The sequence below is a fragment of the Cervus elaphus genome, chromosome 5 (genome assembly GCF_910594005.1).
Source record: "Cervus elaphus chromosome 5, mCerEla1.1, whole genome shotgun sequence".
Taxonomy (NCBI): Eukaryota; Metazoa; Chordata; class Mammalia; order Artiodactyla; family Cervidae; genus Cervus; species Cervus elaphus.
Genome location: NC_057819.1, coordinates 32,346,768 through 32,354,068, shown reverse-complemented (window position 1 = coordinate 32,354,068; position 7,301 = coordinate 32,346,768). Strand labels below are relative to the sequence as shown.

Sequence of the window (7,301 nt, the reverse complement as noted above, 5' to 3'; positions counted from 1 at the left end):
ACGCCATTTCCTGGGTGTTGTGTGGTCCTTTTTCTTATTTTTTTTTTCCCACAGTTTTGATGGGAACGCATTCTCCAGTGATTTCCTGAGAAAGCGTATACAGGAAGTGAAATGTTTGCACGTCTGAAAATGCCTGGGCCCCACCCTCACACTCAATGAATAGTTTGCCAGTACAAGGACTCCTAGGTCCAAAATCATTTTCCAATTGTCCCAACATCGTGTATTGGCAAGACTGTATAGACTTTGCACCCTTGCTAAAAATTTAAGATTTTTTTTAAGGCACCAACATCTTCCTTACATTTATCTTACTTCAAATTGTTAGCAAGCAGCCTGCCACCTACTTTCATGTCTTCTGCAAAATGGAGGCAGGAGACCACGAAATGCCCTGTAATTATTATGAATAGTGTTTTGAATTTAGACTGCATGAATTAATTCAAAAGCTGACTTTACTACCTCTCAACTGTGTGACCTTGGGCAGGTTATTTAGCTTTACTAGACCTCAGTTTTCTCATTTTTAAAATGGAAACAGTAATAGTATCCATCTCACAGAGTTTGGAGAATCAAATGAGATAGTGTATAAAGGGTTTAGTTCAGCGCCTGGCGTGAAGTACATCTCCCACAAACTGCCCCTGGGTAGTGGGGTCCTGGCAGCCCCAGCATTTCCTATACAGAGCCACATGGGAAGATAGCATACTCTGGGGTCAGCTTCTCAGGGGCAGAAACCCTCACACGAAGAGGCCAGAAGGAAGGTTTCTTCCGTCTCCATCAACTGCCAACTGACACCAAAGAGAAATGTGGTGTAAGGAGCCTCCACTTCACCGTCCTGCCCACCCCCTGGTGATGGTGTTCCCGCCTCCAGGGGGTGTATATTTCACCCCCCACTATTAAGAACTTCCTGTGGGTTGGAGCCTGCACAATGCTCTCTAATGCTTGAGTTCCCAACTCCAGAAGGCACAATACTCCTCTGCCGCTCAAGGACAGTCGTGGAAACTTGGTCATGTGGATGTGAGGACCAAGCCACAAACCAGCTTTATTGTAGGCAGTCCAGGTCCTGCTGAGATATAGTGGGCAAGGCGCTTTCTTCTGGTGAGCACTAGGGGATAGTGTGTGTGTGTGTCAGGGGTGGGGGTGTACTGTGTATACACAAATACACACACTCCACACACAAATATAGGAAGACAGCTGGTCGACCTGATGACAAAGTTAGGTGTATTCATCTGAAATCATTCAGATAAAGAATGTGCAGACAAAGACATATCGATGCACAGACATTGCCCAACACTACATGCACCATCACATACACAACACACACACCCACAACATAGGTAGATATACCCACCAGCAATGTGCATACAAATTTGGTCATGAACACAGTCATGTGTTCCTAGAAACTCACACAGATACACCAGCTAACTATTTACAGACACGAAAGATCCATCCAGATACATACATATAGACCCACATGGATCCATCTACACACAGACACAGACGTGGACAGACATGCTTACAGCCAAGGACTTTCTGGCAGACAGTCTGCCAAAGATACTCTTGCACCCACGACCTCACCCAGGGTCAGGATCATCACTGGCATGTTGTAGACAGAGACAGTTGAAAGAGTTCAAGTGCTTTCCCCAGTCATATCGTGACAGACAGTAGTATTGAGAGTATGCTCTAAGGATGTCCTCCAGGAAGGAGAAGCATTATTTCCAAAAGAGGAATCACTACTCATGCTGACTTTTGCAGTTACTCCAATCTCAGGGCCAGTTCAGGTGTTGCTCCTTGAAAGCTGTTGTTTTGAAAGTTCTACCTTCAGATTCACTGGTTATTCAGCCGATAGTCTTTTACCAACTAAAAATAGCAGCCTGTTCATTTCGTTCTGACCAGGGGTATGGAGAGCAAGCATGCAGACCACTCTGTCACTGTGGCTGCCTCTCGACACCCAGGATAACAGAGCGTCGTCACAGGGAAGTCATCGCAGGCTTGCTCACCAGGAGAAGCTAAGAAGGAGGAAGATGATCTCCAATTCAATTCTGCCTTTCAAGTCTCACACATCTGACTCACATCCAGAATACTAGCTGCATCACTGTGGAGAAAAATACCCATTTCAGGGACTTCTCTGGAGGTCCAATGATTGAGACTCCATGCTTCCAATGCAGGGGACTCGGGTTCAGTCCCTGGTCGGGGAACTAAGAAACTGCATGCCACACACAAAAGTATTAATAAAAAAAAGTAACAATAAGTATAATAAAATAATTTAAAAAAAACAACAGAATAAAAGAAAATACACATTTCAACCTCCAGTGCCCCACTAGAGGTTGTGTAGAATGATGTTTGGAAAAACTGATTCACAGTATCCACCACAGCAACTTGCTCAAAGTTACACAGCCAGTAAGTGATGGGACCAGTATTCAAATCCATTGTGAACTATGAGCCCTTTTCTTTCTGAAGAATCTTCTATGGCCTCAAACAAATAATGTCCTCAAAATACAATGATTAAATTAGTGGTGAGTGTTCTGACGGGTGGAAATCAGGATGTCTTAGTTGGGTTCTCCAGAAAGCAGAGCCTGAGGCAGGAAACCCCTCATGCACTGTTACTGCTGTATTGGGGAGCAGAAGTGAGGGCAGGAGGGGGCAGGGAAGGGAGGGGGGCCAGGATGAGGATGTGGCCAAGCTGACCACTGCTGAGTGCAGCCCACGGCTGCATCTGGGGGGACAGAATGCATTTGAGGTCGGAATCTTATCTCGTGTCACAGTGGAAAGGGGATTCTGATCAAAGGTTCACCCCCAGGATGTGAATTCCACTTGCCAGTTGCACACGCATCTCTAGGAGACTCCAGTGGCTGGCAAGCATGGTTAGAGTTTGGTTTCAGCGGGCTCATGGATTTGGGGCTTGACTCTATAAGCACTGGAGAACCCCAGGGATATTTTGAAAAGTAAAGTAGCATAGTCAGAGGGGGCCCATCCCTAGCTGGATGCTTTCCTTATAAAATCTCATTATCTGCTGAACTGAGATATCTGTGGAGATTCCCAAGTCAGCCCTTGGCTATAGTAGCTGTGCTGACCCACATCTCACAAGCACTGTGCTTTCCTATCCGTCTGCCTCTCTGCAGCCTGTGAGACATAGGCGTTTCCGTTTTCAGAAGCAGCAGCATCAAGGGGTGATCAAGCATCAAGGATGATGATGCTGCTTCATCAAGGGGACCCATGGAAGACAGTGAGGTTGGAGTGTGGAAGCTAACCGTGCCTGATGCATGAGACTCCACTAGGAGAGGTTTCGTTCAAATTGAGATCACTCTCATTTCTCTGGGTTGGAGGCAGGGATAGGTTATTGCTTCTAGGAAAAAACAGGAGGATAACATTTGGATTCCCTTGGGTGCTTGGGGATTCTGTGATTGGAGGTTCTGCTTTCCCTCGCACTGTCTTACCTGCACAGGCCCCTGGGCCAGGGGTGAGCCTAGCATTGCTGACTCAGGTGGCTGAGGCATTTGCTGCCAGCATCTCCCAGGGCATAAACAGACCTGCTGGTCTCCTGACGACCTTCAGTGTAGAACAATTTAACACATTATAAATCAACCATTCTTCAGTATATGTGCTGCCGAAGCGAGCACAAAGTCAACTATTCTTCAATAAAATATACTGATAGAAGAGTTCTGATATTAAATTAGTGTTGAAATAGAATCTGCTTCTCACAGCCCACTCCCCGTTAAGATATCGATGGCGAGTAACAGGAGTCAAAGAGTGCATCCTCAGTTAGAGAAGGGATTCAGAGACGGAGGATTGGCCTATTTGACAAAACATTGGTCCTCCAAAGTGGATTCTCAGAGAAAGGTATCTCTTCACCCACTTGCCTTTCTCTGAAGGACAAGCAAAGCTTGTCCACTGGATTCTCCCCGTACTTGTCCTGTACTCATTTCTGCAGTCTTGCTATTTTCAGAATATGCGAAAAAATAGACAAGGAATAACAAAAGAAAGCTTACAGAATGGAACTACAAAGGGCCTCTACACTTAAGGAGGACTTACCTGGTGGTCCAGTGGCTAAGACTCTGATCTCCCAATGCAGGGGGCTTGGGTTTGATCCCTGGTCAGGGAACTAGATCCCACAAGATGCAAGAGACAAACGATAAAAATAAAGAAATAAATATTCTAAAGTAATAATTATTGTTAATAAAAATAAACTTAAGCAAAAATTCTTGTGATAGAATTCTAAAATGACCCTGAACTCATGCCTTGTGGGGTGCGCGGCCTCAGTAATCCCACCCCCTGGAGTGTGCACAGAGCTGTGAATTTGATGGGACAGCCACTCCCTTACATAAGTTACTTTACAAAGCAAGATGGCAGACGGTCCCTCATTTGGTGGCAACACGTCCTGTAGGACTCTATCCAAGCAGACCAAGGCGAGCCTTTCTCCTGCCAACTTTGAGTCAGTAAGCTGCTGTGTTTTGGGACTCATGGCTCTGAGTGGTGGCACTTTCTATGGCCTGAGAGGATCTCCCTGCTGAAAAGCAACAAAAGAACGGTGACTTCAGTCCTACAACTGCAAGGAACTGAATTTTCAGCCTATGAGAGCCGAGAGGTCAGCCCTTCCCAGCTGAAACTCCAGATGAGAATGCAGACAGTAATCACTTCAGTTCAGCCTGGTGAGACCCTGAGCAGAGGACCCAGCTAACCTGTGCCTGGTCTCCTGATCCACGGAAACTGAGATCATAGATTTTTGTGTTGTTAAAACCACAAATCCATGGTAATTTGCTATACAGCAGCAGTGGAGCCTAATAAATGTTCAACCTCACTCATAAGAAGTGTATATTAGAACTCTATCAAGATGTTAGTTATTCACTGGTCAGCTTGGCAAAGAGAAAAAATTTAAAATATGCTATGTGAGCAAGAGGATAGGAAATAGGCATTCCCATAAATTTCTATAGGCAGTTAAATTTGTAAATATACTTTCTGTGGACAGTGATTTTAAAATATCTAGCAAGATTTAAAAACACATCCCTCTTATCCATCAAGTCTGTTTGTAACTTATCACAAAATATATCCACAAATTTGGGTAAAGTTTGAGACACAAGCTTCTTTTCTGAAGCACCATTTGTAACAATGAGAGATTAGATTACCTATGTATTCCTCAACAAACACCTGGTTAGGTAATTTTGGGTACATCCATAAAATGGATACTCTGAAACCATTAGAAAGAATGAGAAATTCAAGTATGGTTCTTGAAAATCTTCAAGATGTATTTTGAAAGAGAAAAAAAGTCATGTTTAGTACAGGGTATATAATAATAAGCTACCCTTTTCATGGGAAGAAAAAGGAGAGAATATATTTGCTTGCATATACATGAAATATATTTGGAAGGCTTGCAAGAAACTGATTATCATTGGTTGTCTCCAAGGAAGCTGACAACGATAGGATGTCATGGCGGCAGGACAGGAAATGAAGAGTTTTTATTCTACACTTTTTTATACACCCTAGATTCTGAACTGTACAAATATATTACCCATGAAAATATAAACAGATTTGGAAAGCAATATGCTTTTGCTGACTGGTCCCCTGGAGAAGAAAAACCACACACCCAGAGAGGCCAGATTCAAGAGAACACAGTCCACAAAAAAGTTAACCATACAAAGCCTCTGTTAATGAATCCAGTGTGTTTTTCTTTTAAACATTAAATACTGAAAAACCGTAAGCAAAGTAAGCAGTGAAATAGACATGCGCAGCTTTTCAAACATCCGTCACAGTAAATAAAGTTCTCTTTTGGCTTCCCAGGTGGCGCTAGTGGAAAAGAACCCATCTGCCAGTGCAGGAGACGAAAGAGATGCGGGTTTGACCCCTGGATTGGGAAGATCCCCTGGAGGAGGGCACGGCAACCCTGCAGTATTCTCACCTGGAGAATCATCCCATGGACAGAGGAGCCTGGCAGGCCACTGTCCATAGGGTCACAGTGAGTCAGACACAACTGAAGTGACTTAGCACACAGACATGGGTTACCCTGGTGGCCCAGCAGTAAAGAATCTGCCCGCCAATACAGAAGGCATGGGTTCATCTCTGATCCAGGAAGAGCCCACGTGCTGAGGAGCAACTCAGCCTGTGTGCCACAACTACTGAGCCAGCCCTGTAGAGTTCATGATCTGTAACTATTGAGCCCACATGTTGCAATTACTGAAGCCCGTGTGCCCTGAACCTATGCTCTGCAACAAAAGAAGCCCCTGCGATGAGAAGCCCAAGCTCTGCAACTAGAGAGTAGCCCCCACTTGCCACACCTAGAGAAACGCCCTGGTGAAGCAATGAAGACCCAGCACAGCCAAAAATAAGTAAATATTATAAAAATAAATAAATAAAGTTTTCTTGGATCTGTTAAAGCAGGTGAGCTCATCCCAGGGCTGATTGGTGCATCTCCCCAACATTTCCCTGATGAACCGCATGAACCACAGTCTTTGTAGAGCTTATTCCTGACCATGCAAAGCCAGGGAATTCACAAAGCTTCACTAAATTGGTGTTCAGGGAAAGGGCAATCCACGGGGCAGCCAAGAGTAAGAGAAAGTTATTAGAAATTTAGAAAAGAACTCAAAAGATGCTTCTCAGAAACACCGCTTGAGGCACCAAGGTGTAGGTCAAGATTTCAAAGCAGCACTTTCTGTGGAGGTACCCACCCAAATCAAGGGCATGATATGACACTGGGGGGGCTTGCTCTGTGTGTGTGTGTGCATGGTGGTAAGAGAGATATTTTTAGAAAGACAGATGTTGCCAACTATAATTCTACACCAACAGAAAGGGGTTAGGATGCTCAACTCTTTAAGGCCACAATCATGACACAGCCATATAAGACCCAAAATCCCACATAACAACATATCAGATAATAAGTACTTACATATAAATGTTATTACTTTAACATAAAAAAATGAAAACAGATGTTTTTGAAACACTTTTGATTCTATAGTATTTACTTTGCTGTTACATAAATGCTAGATATAGATAATTGAAAGAAAACAATAGGAAATATCATCAGATATGCAGATGATACCACTCTAATGGCAGAAACTAAAGAACCTCTTGATGAGGGTGGAAGAGCAGAGTGGAAAATCTGGCTTAAAACTCAACATTCAAAAAGCTAAGATCATGGTATCAGGTCCCATCATTTCAAGGCAAACAGAAAGGGAAAAGCTGTAACAGATTCTATTTTCTTGGGCTACAAAATCACGGTGGATGATGAGCACAGCCAGGAAATTAAAAGACACTTGTTCCTTGGAAAGAAAGCTATGACAAACCTAGACAGCATATTAAAAAGCAGAGACATCACTTTGCTG

General features: G+C 43.8%; 1 long non-coding RNA gene across 1 annotated transcript; it reads right to left on the bottom strand.

Moving 5' to 3' along the window:
* Positions 1-1,202: 1,202 nt before the first annotated feature.
* Positions 1,203-4,061, bottom strand: LOC122693307. Its single transcript, XR_006340859.1, has 3 exons — positions 4,021-4,061; positions 3,426-3,537; positions 1,203-2,083 (listed from the first exon to the last, which is right to left on the bottom strand). It is a non-coding gene; the product is annotated as an uncharacterized LOC122693307 (long non-coding RNA).
* Between the last annotated feature and the right edge of the window lie 3,240 nt (positions 4,062-7,301).